Below are 18,827 nucleotides of genomic sequence, written 5' to 3' on the forward strand. Positions count from 1 at the left end.
ACTCTTTGTGCAGCCACTGCTATGACAAGAGAACGTGTCTTTGCACACACTTTATGAACATTTGAGGTGTTATACACTCACCGGCCACTTTGTTAGGTACACCTTGCTGGTTCCAGGTCGGACCCCCTTTTGCCTTCAGAACTGCCGTAATTCTTCAAGGCGTAGATTCAACAAGGTGCTGCAAACATTCCTCAATGAGTTTGGTCCGTATTGACATGATAGCATCACACAGTTGCTGCAGATTTATTGGCTGCACATCCATGACATGAATCTCCCGCTCCACCACATCCCTAAGGTGCTCTGTTGGATTGAGATCTGCTGACTGAGGACGCCATTGGAGTCCAGTGAACTCCATTGTCATATTCAACACACCAGTTGGAGATGATCTGAGCTTTGTGACATGGCACATTGTCCTGCTGGAAGGAGCCATCAGAAGATAAAAGGATTGAGGTGGTTAGCAACAAACAATGCTCCATTGGTAGTAAGGGGCTCAAAGTGTGCCAAGAAAATATCCCCCACACCATTACACCCCTACCAGCAGCTCGAAGCGTTAACACAAGGCAGGATGGATCCATTTTTTCATGCTGTTGACCTCACCATCTGAATGTCACAGCAGAAATCATTAGAACATTAGAAGACTCTCAACAAGAACAGGCCATTCAGCCCAACAAAGCTTGCCAGTCCTGTCCACTTATTTCTTCCAAAAAAACATCAAGTCGAGTTTTTTTAAAAAACACTTTATTTTCCTCCCGGGCAATGCTGGGTATTTCTTCTAGTTGATAATATTCATAAATAATAACAATAAGCAAAGTACATTTGAATATTGGCAACCATACAACCTGATAGATGTTGAGGCGGAGTTTCAGGTAGCACACTACTTGTTTGTTACTTAAAATGTCTCCAGTTAAGTCCTCATTTGTGGTCAGCTTTGTTCAGAACAAGCCGCATGCCTGTCTCAATATGGCTTCCGAGCTGTGCTCTTCATTAGAACATTAGAACACTCTCGACGAGAACAGGCCATTCAGCCCAACAAAGCTCACCATTCCTGTCCACTTATTTCTTCCAAAAAAACATCAAGTCGAGTTTTGAAAGTCCCTGACGTCTGACTGTCTACCACACTACTTGGTCGCTTATTCCAAGTGTCTATCGTTTTTTGTGTAAAGAAAAACTTCCTAATGTTTGTGTGAAATTTACCCTTAACAAGTTTCCAACTGTGTCCCCGTGTTCTTGATGAACTCATTTTAAAGTCACCGTCTCGATCCACTGTACTAATTCCCTTCATAATTTTAAACATTTCAGTCAGGTCTCCTCTAAATCTTCTTTTGTTTAAACTGTAAAGGCTCAGATCATAACTCATCCCCTGTAGTCCTGAATCAGCCTCGTCGCTCTTCTCTTGACTTTCTCTTGTGCTGTTATGTCCTTTTTGTAGCCTGGAGACCAAAACTGCACACAAGACTCCAGATGAGGCCTCACCAGTGTGTTATAAAGACTTGAGCAGAACCTCCTGTGACTTGTACTCCACACATCAAGGCGCTATATAACATGACATTCTGTTAGTCTTCTTAATGGCTTCTGAACTCTGTCTGGTAGTCAATAACTTAGAGTCCACTATAACTCCTAAATCCTTCTCATAAGGTGTACTCTCGATTTTCCGGCCGCTCATTGTGTATTCAAACCTCACATTTTTACTTCCTAAGTGTAATTCTTTACATTTACTGACATTAAATTTCATCTGCCCAAACCTGTCTGCTATCCAAGTCCTTCTGTAATGATATAAAGGATTCCAAATTATCTGCTAACCCACCTATCTTGGTATCATCTGAAAAACTTAACCAGCTTGTTACTTATATTCCTATCTAAATCATTTATATATATTAAAAATAGCAGCGGCCCCTGCACTGACCCCTGCTGGTCACCACTCTTAACTACACCCAATTCTGATGAGGTTCCTCACACCATCACCCTCTGCTTTGTGTGTCTGAGCCAATTCTCCACTCATCTAAGAACATCACCCTGAACTCCCACTTCTTTTAATTTGATGCCCAACCTCTCATGTGGCACCTTATCAAATGCTTTCTGAAAGTCCAGATAAATAATATCATAAGCTCCACTCTGGTCGTATCTTTTTGTTGCCTCCTCATAGAATTCCAGCCTGTTAGTAAAACACGACCTCCCTCTTCTGACCCCATGCTGACTGTACCTAATAACTACTTTCCTTCCCATGTGTTACTCAATCTTATCCTTAATAATTCCTTCCATTATTTTTCCTGTGATGCTCATTAAGCTTACTGGCCTGTAGTTGCTTGGATCTGCCCTGTCACCCTATTTATATAATGGGATGATATTTGCCATTTTCCAGTCCTTCGGAATCTCTCCAGTGCGTAGTGACTTCCTAAAAGTATGTGTCAAGGGTTTATATATGAACTCACTAGCCTCCTTAAGAACATGAGGATAAATACTATCTGGTCCTGGAGATTTGTTTGATTTTGAATCAATAAATCGAGACTCAACAGACTAGGCGACTTCTTTCCAATCTTCTGCTGCCCAATTTTGCTGAGCCCGTGTGAATTGTAGCCTCAGTTGCCTGTTCTTAGCTGACAGGAGTGGCACCCGATATGAGAAGGCAAGGCATTCCACAGCAAACTCGGTCCAAATGCTGAATCCCAAGTCAAAAGACACCGTAATAAGAAAAAAGGCACGGCATAAATAACACAAGTAAAAACGTCACATCCTAACGCCATTGAAATGAACTGCCAGGAACTGTGGAAGGCCCTCCAATTTATATTGTGGAGGGCAGGTCTTAGAAGTGATTGGCAGGTGGCTCCGCCTCTTGGGGAACCACCCACAAAGCATGTGAGACATAACCAAGGCATTGTCTAGTTGTAGAGAAACAAAAACAATAATGCAGATAATAAACAATTGGAACAAAAATGGATAAAAAAAGACAAGAAAAGAGACTTTGAGGCCCAGCCATGGGAGAAATGCTGGCTGAAACATGACACATGTAAATTATTTTTTATCCAAAATGTACTACAGAAGGTGGAATTTGGGTGGCATGGTGGCACAGTGGTGGCACTGCTACCTCACAGTGAAAAGACCAGGGTGGAGATTCCATGTTCTCAGTGTGGGTTTCCTTTGGGTACTTCTGGTTACCTCTCACAGTCCAAAGACATGCAGGTTAGGTCAATTGACAACACCACATTAGTCCTTGTGTGTGTGTCTGTTCGCCCTGAGATGGACTGGTGCCCTGTCCAGGGTTTGTTAGGCCTTGTGCTAGCTGGGATGGGCTCCAGCACCCTCCACCATGTCTCTACTCTGGCATAAGCAGGTTTAGAAAATCACATTAAATGATGAAATGACTACACACGCCGATGACAACATACGTCACAAACTTCAGCAACGCAACTTGGCCACGGTTGGCGCTCCTACCACAAAATAGTGCCACTTGACAGCAACCCAAAATGATGTTGTGGGAAGAAGTTAAAATGATTAAGTTTTGATGGAGGTCAGAAAGAGAAAAACTGACATTAAAATTGGATTCTCCTGAATAGAAATTCCATAATTTAGCCAAATAGACTACCAAAAAACTAATAAGGTAGAAAAGTTAATAAAATGTACCAGTCGTTAGACATTTCCTCTATTAGGTTTTAAAAATAAGGGGGATGTGCAGGACGTAGTAACTATAGGGGGATAAAATTAATGAGCCACAGCATGAAGTTATGGGAAAGAATAGTGGAAGCTCAGTTAAGAAGGGAGGTGATGATTAGTAAGCAGCAGTATGGTGTCGTCATGTCAGGAAAGAGTACCACAGATGTGATGTTAGCTCTGAGGTTCTTGATGGAGAAGCAGAGAGAAGGCCAGAAGGAGTTGCATTTCGTCTTTGTTGGACCTGGAGAAAGCAAATGACAGGGTGCCTCGAGAGGAGCTGGGGTGTTGTATGAGGAAGTCGGGAGTGGCAGAGAAGTACGTAAGAGTTGTACAGGAATATATACAAGGGAAGTGTGACCGTGGTGAGGTCTGCAGTTGGAGTGACGGAGGTGGGATTACATCAGGGATCGGCTCTGAGCCCTTTCTTATTTGCAATGGTGATGGACAGGTTGACAGATGAGATTAGACAAGAGTGCCCGTGGACTGTGATGTTTGCTGATGACATTGTGATCTGTAGCGAGAGTAGGGAGCAGTTTGAGGAGACCCTGATGAGGTGGAGATATGAGAGGAGAGGAATTAAGGTCAGTAGGACCATCAAGACAGAATACGTGTGTGAATGAGAGGGAGGTCAGTGGAATGGTGAGGATGAGGGGAGTAGAGTTGGTGAAGGTATGATGACTTTAAATACTTGGGATCAATAGTACAGAGTAATGGGGATTGTGGAGGAGAGGTGAAGAAGAGAGTGCAGGCAGGGTGGAATGTGTGGAAAAGAGTGTCAGGAGTGGTCTGTGACAGAAGGGTATCAGTAAGAGTGAAAGGGAAGGTCTACAGGACGGTAGTGAGACCAGCTATGTTATATGGGCTGGAGACGGTGGCACAGGAGACAGAGTTGGAGGTGGCAGAGTTAAAGATGCTAAGATTTGCATTGGGTGTGATGAGGATGGACAGGATTAGAAATGAGGACATTAGAGGGTCAGCTCAAGTGGGACGGTTGGGAGACAAAGTCAGAGAGGCGAGATTGTGTTGGTTTGGACATGTGCTGAGGTGAGATGCTGGGTATAACGAGAGAAGGGTGCTAAGGATAGAGCTGGCAGGTAAGAGGAGAAGAGGAAGGCGTAAGAGAAGGTTTATGGATGTGGTGAGAGAGGACATACAGGTGATGGGTGTGACAGAACAAGATGACGAGGACATGAAGATATGGAAGAAGATGATCTGCTGTTTTTGATGGTGAAATTCTTCAGGTCTTCAACCTAATTCTAATATTAGACATCAGTGGACACATTTGACTTATTTATAGAAGTAACCAAAGCTGCCGCTGTCTCCCAGGTATCTTTGTGTAATGGGTTAACGGCTTAACTTAATGGGTTAGGTGAAGAAAGCAAATAATTCTTTGTTCTTTATATGATGACTTTCATCATTGCCGACTGTCCCATCCATTTTCTCAACTAATAATAAAAATAATAATAATAATGATAGTAATTCTTCACATTTATATAGTGCTTTTCTCACTACTCTAAGCACTTTACATATGGAGTGGGGAGCCACTTCAGTCACCACTAACATACAGCGCCCACCTGGATGATGTGATGGCAGCCATTTTTGCACCAGTATGCTCACCACACTTTAGCTGTTAGGGAGTAAAGTGGTGGGGTGAGATGGCCAATCAGAGATAGGGAATGATTAGGGGGCCAGGATAACCAGGCTGTGGTGGGCAATTTTTCCAGGACATCAGGATACACCCTACTCTTTACGAAGGACACCCAGGAATCTGTGATGTCCACAGAGGTTCAGGACCTCAGTTTTACGTCTCATCCTAATGACGACACAATTTTTACAGCACAGTGTGCCCGTCACTACAATGGGGCATTGGGATCCACATTCATACCACTTGGTAATTGTCCCCCCAGCTTCACCAGCACTTCTTCCAGCAGCAACCCCAGCTTTTCCCGGTTGGTCTCCCATCCAAGTACTGGCCAGTCCAGAAAGTGCTTAGTTTCAACTGGAGGACCTCTCCTGAAGTGCCTGAGGTATGGCTGCTACCTCTCTATCAATGTCTCTACTGTCATGTGTTTTGTATATGATTTGATTCCATAATTGTTGTCACTCCTTGGGTTGGAACCACAAATGCAAAGTCTTTGTATTTAATGCGTCTTGCACATGCACCTTGGGAGTGTGTAGAAGGCTCAGGTCACAGGTACACTGGAGAATGGATAAGTGGGAGACGCAACTTCAAACACTGCAGCACCACAACAGGCCTGTCTCCTTTTCTCTTCATTCTGTACACCTTCAACTGTAATATAACAGCAGGCCAGGTCACCTGTAGAAATTCTCAAATGATTTTGCACTTATGATGTCTATTGATAAGGGGATGAGACAAAGGAGAGGAGATGGGGGAGAACTTTGAGAGTTGTCTGCAACTTAACATCAGCAGAACCAAGAAGCTACTTATTGCCTTTCACCACACCAAAGAGTCTCTATGTCCAGTCATTACTCAAGGAATGGATGTACAGGTGGTCCGCTCCTACAAATGCCTGGGGGTCCATATAAATGACAGGTTATACTGGTCTCAGAACACAGAGAAACTAGAGAAGATAGCACATAGCAGGCTCTTTTTCCCTTAGGAGACTGAGCTCCTTTAATGTAGGAAGTGACATCCTTCACATCTTCTACAACTCTGTGATAGCTTTGTGATGTGCTGAGCCGGTAACATCATTTCAGGAGAGGCCCACCAAATCAACAAGCTCATTAAAAAGGCTGACCGAGTTATGGAACTCATTCTGGACTCCCTAGAGGTTGAAGAGTAGGACAGAATGAGGACAAAACTGAAGGCCATTATGGAAAATTCTGCACATCCTCTTTCTAAACTCACAAACACAGAGTCAACAAATGATTAAGAAGAACTGTGTTATGAAAGACTACATTGTCTCCTTTATACCAACAGCAAAAAGCCTGTATAGTGCCTCACTATCTATCTACTATATAGTGACTTTCATATATCTATCTATCTATTATATAGTGCCTTTCATATCTATCTATCTACAGTATATTGCCTTCTGAATATACAATATTGATGTATTATATACTGTAGTGTGTTTCTGATCTGCCTATCTTTCTTTCTATCTATTGTGGTTGTTGGAAGGAACTGAAGGTACAGAACCTAAAATACTGGGGTGCCATTCCGGTTGTCCCTGTTTAATTGCAACAATTTTTCATACAAAATGTGTGCATGATTACGCTAAGCAAAGAAAAATCAGGGTTCCAGCATTAGGAACATTTCTCGGCTGTTAAAGCCTCAGAAAGTCACAGTGGGAAAGATCTCTGTCCTGCAGTGCTTTCTCGTAATGAATGATGCCTCGTTTAGGGCATTGCAGGATATGTAGTGGGTGGACAGGATGGGGCAGAGTCAGATGCCCTCATTGGGCATCTTCTCAGCACTGTGGAGGGAAAAACAGGATAAGGTTAGTGGCAGTGCCCTCTTTCAACCCAGTGTGAAAGTGCATACCTCAGAAGACCCCAAAGGATGATCCACTGATGCTTATCTATCTATCTATCTATCTATCTATCTATCTATCTATCTATCTATCTATCTATCTATCTATCTATCACTTTCAAATTCATATCTATCTATTATATAGTGCCTTTCATATCTATCTATCTATCTATCTATCATATAGTGCCTATCACTTTCATATTCATATCTATCTATTATATAGTGCCTTCCATATCTATCTATCTATTATATAGTGCCTTTCATATTTATCTATCTATCTATTATATAGTGCCTTTCATATCTATCTATCTATCTATCTATCTATCTATCTATCTATCTATCATGTAAAGAAGCAGTAGGAGTCTGGGCAGGTGGTCCCAGTATTTCAAGGCTCTCTTTTGTATTGGCAGCAGCACTGAGATGCAACCCAGTTAAGCTCAGCAGCCATTGTTGGTGGAGGTGCAGTGCAGCTGAAGACTGGAGAACTCTTGAGAACTTGAGACTCTGAGATCTCTGGGTGAGTTCTCTCCCACCTGCATACTGTCAGGGTTATGTTATCAGCCCCCACATCTCACTTACATGCAAGGGGCCTGGTGGGTTTGCATTGTCAGATATCTTCAGTCAGATATCTTCACTGGTGGCTTTAGGTGACAGAGCATTTTCTGGATGGTGTAGGGAGCTTTACGTGTTTTCTCCTGAAAGGCTTTGATGGCACGTAAGAAGACCCCTGAATCACTCCTCGCCAGCCCCAGATATGCGTATGTGGCTGTGTGTTCCACTGGGGTACCATTCAGGGAGGACTGGCATTTCTGAAGTAATTTTACCTTTTTTCTGGTAGTTTTGTCTAAGGTGACAGTCAGGCGGAGTGGTGGCTTTGAGGCTAGAGATCTGCAGCGACAGTTGGAAGTTTGCCGGTTCGAAACTTGCAAAGAAAACTTGTGGGTTGGTGGCAGGATTGGCACTCCATCCACCATAAACATCCTCACACTGTTCCAGTGTAGGGCTGAGGTGTCACCCACCTGCTGTACTTGGGTCCCAATCCAGGTGGTTCGTTGTATGGTGGGTGCATGCTCCCAACCTCTCTAAGGTGATGGTTAGGGCTCAGTCTCGTCAACATTTTTCCAGGCTGTGATGCAACCCCAGCAGGTGGGTTCCAGGGGCAGGTGGTCTGCTCCAGCCCATCTTTGAGCAGGTGTGAATGATGAAGATGTAACAGAAAACAAACTAAACAAGTTCTGTGTGGCACCTGTAGGGGGCGCTGTGAAAAGTGCAGCAATCTCACTTGTCATTACACCAAAGAAGAACGTGACTTTGAAAAAGGAGGTTTATGCAAGTGTAATGTTTGGCATTAAAAGGTCAATAACTAATAAATTGTCTTTAAAGTGCTTTTACAGCAGAATTTTTGCTGGCCATTTGCTTTAAAAAGGAAACAATAAAATTCCTAATTGCTACTTTGGAGATTTCTTAGGAGCTGCTCCAGCTGTTTTGTTTTCTTCCATACAACATTAAATAGACAAGAGGGAAGAGGAACCAGAAGGGAGCATTTTGAGGAATCTATTTATAGACACGGCCTCAATCTGCTACTCAAAGCGCAAATCCCCCCCACTGCCGCCTCCTCCCACCACCATACGGCCCCCCCGGCGGCCTCCTTAATTACAGATCCTCCATTCGCCACTGAACCCGGAATGCAACGTGAACAAAACGAACGATGAGATGGACTCTGAGGAGCACTGCTGTAATGAGCCTTGTGTTTCAATTGCTGAAGTAACTAATAGTCCCTCTTTTTGGATGCCAGGTTCTGTAGGACCCTCATTTGAGGCTACATCTCAATTTGTTATGTATTTATTTATTTTTTGGTAAGGTATGAGTGGTCTTGTTGTGACCCTCCTACTTTGAATGGCAGAAAGTGGACCCGAGCATTAGAAGTAATACTTCACTAAAAACAAGGGAGGTCTGGCGCTAGAACATATCAAGGACATCATCCCTGACAGTCTGGACCCCCTCCAGTTTGCCTACCATTGCAACAGGTCCACGGAGGATGCCATCTCCAGAACACTTCACACCACCCTGTCTCATCTGGAGTATAAGAACTGTTATGCCAAGTTGCTGCTTGTGGACTACAGCTCTGCATTTAACACCGTCATTCCATCCCAGCTCATCGCTAAGCTCCTGGATCTGGGGCTTAACTCTTCACTGTGCAACTGGATACTGGACTTCCTCACCGGCAGACCTCAGCAAGTGCATATTGGTGGAAAAACCTCCTCCATCATCACCATCAACACTGGCACCCCGCAGGGCAGCGTGCTGAGCCCTCTGCTTTACTCTCTCTACACCCATGACTGCGTAGCTAAGTACAGCTCTAACACCAACCTCAAGTTTGCTGACGATACCACTGTAACTGGTCTGATCAGCGAGGACGATGAGACGGCCTACAGGAAGGAGGTCAGACGTCTGGCAGAATGGTGTCAGGACAACAACCTCACCCTCAACGTTAGCAAAACTAAGGAGATGATTGTGGATTTCCGCAAACAGGTAACAGGGCACAACCCCATCTACATCAGAGGTGAGGCTGTGGAGCAGGTCAGCAGCTTTAGGTTCCTCTGAGTCACCCTCACTGATGACCTTAAATGGTCAAGTCACACTGCGGCAGTAGTCAAGAAAGCCCAACAATGCCTCTCCTTCCTCAGGAGGCTGAGTAAAGCCCGGATGTTCCCCACAACCCTGTGCAGATTCTACAGGTGTACTGTGGAATCCATCCTGACAGGATGCATCACATCCTGGTACAGCAACTGCTCAGTTCAGGACTGCAGAGCTCCACAGCAGGTGGTGAATAGAGCACAGCAGATCACGGGCACACAGATCCCTGCGATCCATGACATCCACACTACACGCTGTCTCAGGAAAGTGAACCGTATCAGGCGGGACCCCCAGCCACCCTGCACTGTCACTTTTCTAAAGTCGGACGCGCACCTCCAGGTACAGGAACAGTTTCTACCCAATTGTAATCAGAAACCTTGTGTCACCTCCACTGCTACCTGCACATATACTTCTGCCGCTGTCTCTATTTATTCCTAGGATTCTGGTTTTATTTATTTACTCATTTATATTCATTTATTTATTGTGTGTGTTTTTTTTTTGTTTTTTTTTGTCTATGTTCACTGTCTGCGAGGACACATGCAAGCAAGTATGTCATTGTAGATGGTACTTGTGCTTGTACACATGACAATAAAGAATTGAATTGGATGAGCAAAGGCAGAGAACAACACACAAAAACATCAGGTCTGTAGATTCTCTTAGTCCAACTTCAAGGATGTCAATTGCTACCTCACTACCCCGTCTCAAGGGCAGCCCCCACGCTGCTTGAATTCCTGGAGGGGCCACACCATCTTTATCGGCTTGGAGGTCTTTTAAGGTCTTTCCAACAGTTCATATCCTTCTCATTGCTTCCCTTTAACCAGAGAGTCAAACATCCATCCATTGCTGTGCCGAAAACTGCTGCGTCACTTGCCTTAAAGCGGGGTCTCTCAACGTTTCTGGTGTCACGACCCACTTCCTTCCTGAATGGTGTCTTCACCACCGATGAAGCACGAGGAGGAAAGGGTTGAGTTCGATTAGCGGAAGACAAGTAAGCTTGTCACTACACGGCCCAACATCATTATGAAGAATAGCAACTCGCAGCCCACCAAAGGTGACCGAAGCACAATTTTTCAAAGCAGAGGTGGGTTGAGCTCGATTGGTGGAGTGGCAATGTTGTGGGGTACAAATTCTGTAAATTAGGGTCTATATTGTCATTATACTAGAGGACTTCGCCCCCTGCTCGCTTCGCTTGCCAACCCCCCGGCCTATGTTACGGACGCTCCTCCGAAACCCCCTCTTCAACGGTGATGCAATGGGAAACAAATGCTGTTTTATTTTTACCTCCTCTTTGCTCGATCAGCTGCTGACTTGCCGCTGCTGCAGTGTCACGTGATCTGCATCTCGCGCGGGCTTCAAACGTTTAAAAGCCTGTACAGCAGCTGTCCTTTTCTCTCACTGCCTTGTCTCTCTGCTCCCCCAGACATCCACCGCTCCTGTTGGGGGTCCTGCTCCCAAGGTGTGCCCCTATGAAGAGGAAGATTTTCTATTCTTTTAATTGAGAGATGGAACTGTCCCCTCCGACTACACACAGAGCTCGATTTACTCCTGAAAGAGACTTATGTTTGTTTGAAGAGTCTGAATAACGTTTCTGTCTCTAAAATCTCCTGTGTGTCTGTGCAACTCTGTGACCCAAGCGTGACAGCGTATGTGGATTTCACTTTCACCAAACAACAGATCTTTTAATTCTAGCTGATAGGCCTCTTCATTAGGAAGAGATACTGCTTTTCCCTGATGGCAACACGAAGTAGACAATCTACAAGTCCCCGACTTAAAATTTAAAGCCAAACAATATATTCGATCTCTTTTCACTGTTCCGTTATTTCACAGAGTAATCATTTTCATTTGTTTGCGCTAATGCGATCTTTACTCTCATTTTTTTGAGACTTTCGAATTTTCGTACATCCATTATCTCTAACCTGCTCTGCATGTGTACTGCGCCAACGTTTTTTTTAAATTCTTTACGACATTCTACTTTGTCATCTACTCTTTGACTTTTATTTCCGGCCCCGGGCGTGACTAAATCCATCCATCCATCCATTGTCTAACCCGCTGAATCCAAACACAGGGTCACAGGGGTCTGCTGGAGCCAATCCCAGCCAACAAAGGGCACAAGGCAGGAACCAATCCTGGGCAGGGTGCCAACCCACCGCAGGACACACACACCCACACACCAAGCACATACTAGGGCCAATTTAGAATCACCAATCCACCTAACCTGCATGTCTTTCGACTGTGGGAGGAAACCGGAGCGCCCGGAGGAAACCCACGCAGAACATGCAAACTCCACGCAGGGAGGACCCGGAGGCAGCTCCTATTGAAGTGATTTCTTGATTGAAACAGGTGTGGCAGTAATCAGGAAATTGAACTCAGGTGTGATACACCACAGTTAGGTTATTGTTTAACAAGGGGGCAATTACTTTTTCACACAGGGCCATGTAGGTTTGGATTTTTTTTCTCCCTAAATAATAAAACCATCATTTAAAAACTGCATTTTGTGTTTACTTGTGTTATATTTGACTAATGGTTAAATGTGTTTGATGATCAGAAACATTTTGTGTGACAAACATGCAAAAGAATAAGAAATCAGGAAGGGGGCAAATAGTTTTTCACACCACTGTATATTAACAGTACAACAGTTGTGTAGCAGCAGCGTCCACTGGAGCAAATGTTGCGTTGCGTGAAGTATAAACCCGGCGGCCTTGTGGAATGCTGATGTTAGTGAACACTACAGAGGAGTCATTGCTGCCAGTCCTCACTGACGGTGGTCTATTTGTCAAACACCCCGGAGCTGCTCAGACCAAAAGGCCTCTGAGATTTGACACACCGGACTGGATGGCACAATGGTGTTGAAGGCAGAGCTCTAGTCAAGGAGCATCATCCTGGCTGAGGTGTTTTTCCTTTCCAGTTCTCTTAGGGCAACGCACAGAGCGCGGGAGACGGCATCGTCCACAGATCTGTGATGCCAGTATGCAGACTGTACAGTGGCAGATCCAGGGAAGCAGGGATGTGTGGTTAATGCGGATCATGAGCACTTTCTCCAGACACTTCAACCACCACAGAGGTTAATGCAAATCATTCAGACAGGAAACAGCAGATTAGGTTTGGGCAGATCAATGAATTCATAAAAATTTCTTTCACATCTTGAGCTACATGCCTTGTACGAAATTTGCTCTCGAAATAAATGTTGCTGATGATGTAATGTGGGTGACTTGGTGATTTATCAACTGAAAATCAAATTCTCAGGCCTCATCTTCTCCTCTCCCATTCTGTGTCATCTCTTTAGCAATCCTCCTTTACACGGGTCCTTTCAATGCACGGCTTTGTCTCTCTTTCATTCTGATGATAATGTTTATACGCCCGACTCGCCACTGAACTTGAAAAGGTCTAAATTGGATTATCTGTCCTCATTGCTCACATTGTCCTTCTCATTATTCTGTGATAATTCAGTCTCAGCCTGCCAAAGGAATCCCCTTAAAGTGCGCTTATGATTGGACAAGTCAAAAGGAACCACGAGATGTTAATGCTGATATTTATATGAAGAAGTGATGTGGGCCCTGCCTTCCACTCCTAGTCATGGGAGCGTAGTCGGCAGGAAAATCAATCACTCTGTTTGAGTCGGAATACATTTCATTCAGGGTGTATTGACTTTTCAATTTATGAAAATGACATCTTTGGTGAATCAGAATTTACCAAGGAGTCATGCTGAGTGAAGACACACACAACCGCGTTATTAACATGGTAACAGTGCACTTTGTAAATATCAGAAAGGCAGGACTAGTGATCGATCCATCCATTCATACATTTCCAGGATACGCCGTCTCCCACTCAAAATTACAAGCAACAGTTAATGTCAGTAGGCAGGAACTCAACCCTGGACGGGGTGACAAACACATAAGCATCCATTGAGACACCATCAGGTGTCCAAGAAGACCTCCAGAGAGCTGCCTGTCCGTCCATTCATTTTCTGGGAATTTTTTATAGCCAGGTGAGGCAAAAGGCAGAAGCCAACTTTGTATGGGATGCCAGCCTAATACACACACACACACACACACACACATACAAATCTACCCTCTTTAGATATGAAAGGCACTAGATAGATAGATAGATAGATAGATAGAGTGAAAGGCACTATATGATAGATAGATAGATAGATAGATAGATAGATAGATAGATAGGCACTTTATAATAGATAGATAGATAGATAGATTATGAAAGGCACTATATAATAGATAGATAGATAGATAGATTATGAAAGGCACTATATAATAGATAGATAGATAGATAGATAGATAGATAGATAGATAGATAGATAAATAGATAGTCTGGACGAAAACTCAAACCCGACAGCAGGTGCGGTTATAAAGCAGCTTTATTTTTCAGAGTCACAGTGAGAAGAGTTCCAGAAAAGCAGACAATCAAATATACATGACAGCGTCAGGGCTCTTCTGAACCCCATCTGTTGGGTGGGGTCCAGTTTTATACTCCTAGAATGCGTAATTTAATATCATTATAAAATGTAACAGTCAACACTTTATTATACACAATCCTTGAGCCCCTTCAATGTCCCTTATGCAACTTGATTTCTTGGCCCCTTTTGTTATGGCGTTCAGATGTAAGCTAAGGGACAACGTGATAAGGCAGACTCATGTGTGGAATGCTTAGACCTTGAGTCCTTTGCACAAACATTTTCCTGTTTGCTAAAACAAAGCATGCTGTTACACGGTTTTGTAAAGCTTACTTGTCAGACATGAATTAGTACAAGGGAATGAAGAGAACATTCGTCTTCCACAACAGATAGATAGATAGATAGATAGATAGATAGATAGATAGATAGATAGATAGATAGATAGATAGATAGATAGATAGATAGATAGATAGATACCTGCATATCTCTGAGGTCAGCGATGGCTGGATTGTATTGAAGGCACGGTACATTCAGTTCATCAACATACGTGTGGCGATTTCTGAAATATTGAGACGGATTACTTAACCAAGAGAAGGAATAACGCGATCATCTGAACATCTCCCTCAGGAATTTGATCTTGTGGACGCTTCTACCTGTGGCTGCGGATAGTGTGCCTGAAGCTAAGACACTGTAAAGAGGGGGCCTGAACGCACTCCTGGAAGATGTGGTCACTCCTCCGAAGCCCCCTCTTAAACGGTGATGCAATGGGAAACAAATACAGTCATTTTTTTTACCTCCTTTTTGCTCGATCAGCTGCTGTCTTGCTGCTGCTGCTGTGTCGTGTGATTTCCCTTTCACGCGGCACTTTGAACATTTAAAAGCCTGTACAGCAGCTGCCCTTTTGTCTTTTTGCCTTGTCTCTCTTCTCCCCCAGACATCCTCTGCTTTATTATGCTGCATACAAATAAAGTTTATGTTTCTTGAAAACTCTGATTGAATCTGTGCAACTGTATGACCCAAGCCTGACAACACTTATAGGCAAACAGAGTGCACTGAATTTATGCAGACTACTAAATCCTTAACTGTCACACACATGTGCTTGGGAGGCAGCTAAAGGGATCAGTTGGGGACCACCCTGTAGTCAGATCAGTTACGGGAAATTCCGCCTGGCCCTGATGACATCATTTCCGGTCCTGGGGCCGATGACATCACTTCAGGTCCCCCAGGCCTGATGACATCACCTTCGGCTCTGGCCCTGATGACCTCATTTCCGGTTTTCCGACTAGTCTGACCACACTTCCTCTACCGCCATTTTGTTTCATACATGTCAGTTCTCTCTTGACCTCAGTGTTCAGAGCCTTCCTTTTTGAACCCACTGACATTATACGGCGCGGCAAACCCAAAGCTTTGTGTGGAGTTTGTGTATTCTTTGACAAAGGTTAAGAGTTTACTCGGTCACATAACCGTTATTAATCACAGAGAAATCGGCATTTCTCTAAAAGAAATCCTGGGAGAGAAAGACAGGAGATAAGACGTGATCGTCAAGATCATGGAAGACACTTAAAAGACCCGCGAGACGAAAGAGATTGGCCACGGAGCGTCTCGCTGGGAGCTTAAACATGAGGCTTTGGGCCAAGAGATTGACCCAGGACTGTCTCGCGATGACATCGAACATAAGATTCTTGCAAGACATGCCCTACTTACAACCATAGGTGGTTTTAGACGGGGGCCAGTGCCCCAGTAGAACTGGCCTTGGCCCCTGTGCTGAAGAGATCACATTTTAATTAATTACTTATGGTGATATGCGCTGGCACGGACTTTCTCCACATTAAAATTAGTAAAAACCTACCTCCGGTCAACCATTACTGCACTCTAGGGGAGCTAAGCATTGAATCCAGAAGAGCCAAGGCTTTGAACCTTGATGCATTTGTGGACTGTTTTGCAAGAAATCACAAACGCAGAATACTGTCATTATAATGTTACAAGCTCCTGTATTGCCAGTGCTAGAGGACGAGAGATTACTGAACAGAAAATGTAAGCGTACATTTAAGTTTCATGCTATATAAAAGTCACTTTATAACAAAATAAATACATGCCTACTGTGGTGTATGGCCGGCCGTTTATTCCGGCCAATACCCCCAAGCTGCCAGGTGGAGCCCTCCCTGCAGTATGGAGGTTCCCCGAAGACCAGCAGGGCATCATGGACACTGTAGTTTTTATACACAGCCCTGCTGGATGCCATGGGGGCCACTAGGTGACGCTGCAGGGAGGAACAATGGTTATTTACCCTATGCCCCGGAAGTACGTCCAAGTCACGTGGACAAGGGGAATGACGTGCTTCCGGGGTGAAGAAAAGGACTTTTTATCTGACCCGGAAGTGATAAAGGATCACATGGACTGGGGATGGAAACACTTCCGGGTCAGGGAATATAAAAGGACTCTGGGAACTCCCTGAGCTGGGTGGAAGGGTGGCAACACGTCTGGGAGTGGAGGATTGTATTTGTGATTAATTATTGGTTTGTATGTGAGTATAGTGGAGGAGAGGGTGCTTTGTGCACTGTGCTGTTTTTAATGAAGTCCACTTTTGGACTTTTTCCTGGTGTCTGAAGTCGTGGACAAGGGTTCAAGGGAGCGATACTGCCCCCTATCTGTCACACTACATAAAAAGAAAAATATCTTGCATGAGAAATGTTACTGTACAAAAAGTCAAATTTGTTTAAAGGTTTATTGTGCATATGTACAGTATGTGAAATCTTGTGTTTGAAATTCATTTGTAGGTTTTATTGTTAAATGTTCAATTCATTTTGTTTGTGCTCCAAATAAATTTACTTAATATATTAAACAATTAAATACTGCCCCGTTTTTTTTTGTTTTTTTTTTTTGTTCTGTGCCCCTATGAATTAACATTGATAAATTTGGTCTGGGACTGCCACTGCTTACAACCAATATCAAATAAGAGCACGGGTAGCAAAACACTCAGTCGTGTAAAGGAGTCGGTGAGCACACACAGATCCAGGGCTCTCAGCGCATATAATGCGTATAAGGACAATACGTTCTAAATGTCGACGACTAAGCGAAGAAGAAAGCAGCGCTGAGAAAAGACAGTCAAAAGTGTTGGGGAGAAAAAAGAGCAAAAAAGAAAAAGAATAATCTAGGTACAAATTCAGAAAATATGGAGAGTAATAATCAGCCCGGAACAAGTGGAATTGAAAAAACAAAGCAGGTCCAATCGGGCTCAGAATTAAAAGACAAAGTAGAACTTCATAAAGTCGTTCACAAACATTGGTGCTATACACATGCAGAGCAGGTTAGAGATTATGAACGCAGTGGAATTCGAAAGGCTCCAAAAAAACAACCTTGGGGCGATACAAATTCAGAGAAAGTTAAAGAATATAAAGTATCAAAAAAAAAAAAGAAAGTAAAGATTGTAGTTGCGCAAACAAATGGAAATTACTACTCGAAAAAGGGGAAAATAATCAGCACAGACCAGGGGCCTCATGTATAACGCCGTGCATAGAACTCACACTATAACATGGCGTAAGCACAAAAGCCGAAATGTGCTTACGCACAGAAAAATCCAGATGCAGGAATCTGTGCGTACTCCAACTTCCACGTTCTTCCGCTACATAAATCCCGATCAGCGTGAAAAGTAACGCTCGTGCACGCGCTTTATGTAACGCCCCAACTCCTCCCAGAATTACGCCTCTTTGAATATGCAAATCAATATAAATCGCCCTTAAGCGCAGCCTTCTGTGAAAAGACAATGGGAAAAGCACGGGGAAAATATAAGAATTTCAGCGAATACCAAGTGGAGGCAAAGGAAAAACATACTATTTGTTCAAATAAACCGTGGTATAATCAACGAAAGGAAGTTGATCGAGTGGCATAGCGTGTTGGAGAAACTTGAAAGCTCACATTCACAAAATCGCACAGTGCCGGAAATAAAAAAGAAGTCACCGTGAAAAGCCGAGTTGTAAGCCCACTGTCTGAGTGTCATATGAAAGCTTATTAAGGTACAGAGAAAAAAGGCACACAGTGAGGAAAAAGCACGAAATGTCAACTTCAATCTCGAATTTTCCACTTTAATCACGTAGTTTATTTTGTCATTTAGTAGAACATCATAAACTTCATCTTAAAATCGTTTAATTAACCAGTTTCTCAAAATTACATCGTAATTAAAGTAGCACGTTAAATGCTTTGTTTTGTATGTGATCTTCTACTTGTATGTGCTCTGTGTGTGTGAATCACTACTTGCTTCTTAAACTGGCTCTCTTCCTCCAACTGGACACAGAGTCCATTACATTCGTGATATTACAGCTCTCTGAATAACTCAAATACTGAGATGTATACGTGATGTCATTTTCATGATGATAGGAGCTAAAGCACGTTATTAAACATGTGTTTCATGAGCCTCGTGCTCATGACAAGCATTTATCTTTTGTCGAAATTTGTCGCTGCGTTTTTAGCTGTGTTGTTATTTCTCTTTCTGTTTTATATTCAATATATATTGGCGTGGCCGCCCCAAGAGTCCTTTCCCCAAGTAACCGATCGCCACACAATCAGCTCTGTAATAGAAGTTAAGCCATCTGTAAGCTTAGCGCCGATTCTTCAAAACGTTTAAAGAACATTGAAATATCTTTGTAGTAC

This window comes from Polypterus senegalus, chromosome 5 (assembly GCF_016835505.1).
Source record: "Polypterus senegalus isolate Bchr_013 chromosome 5, ASM1683550v1, whole genome shotgun sequence".
Classification (NCBI taxonomy): Eukaryota; Metazoa; Chordata; class Cladistia; order Polypteriformes; family Polypteridae; genus Polypterus; species Polypterus senegalus.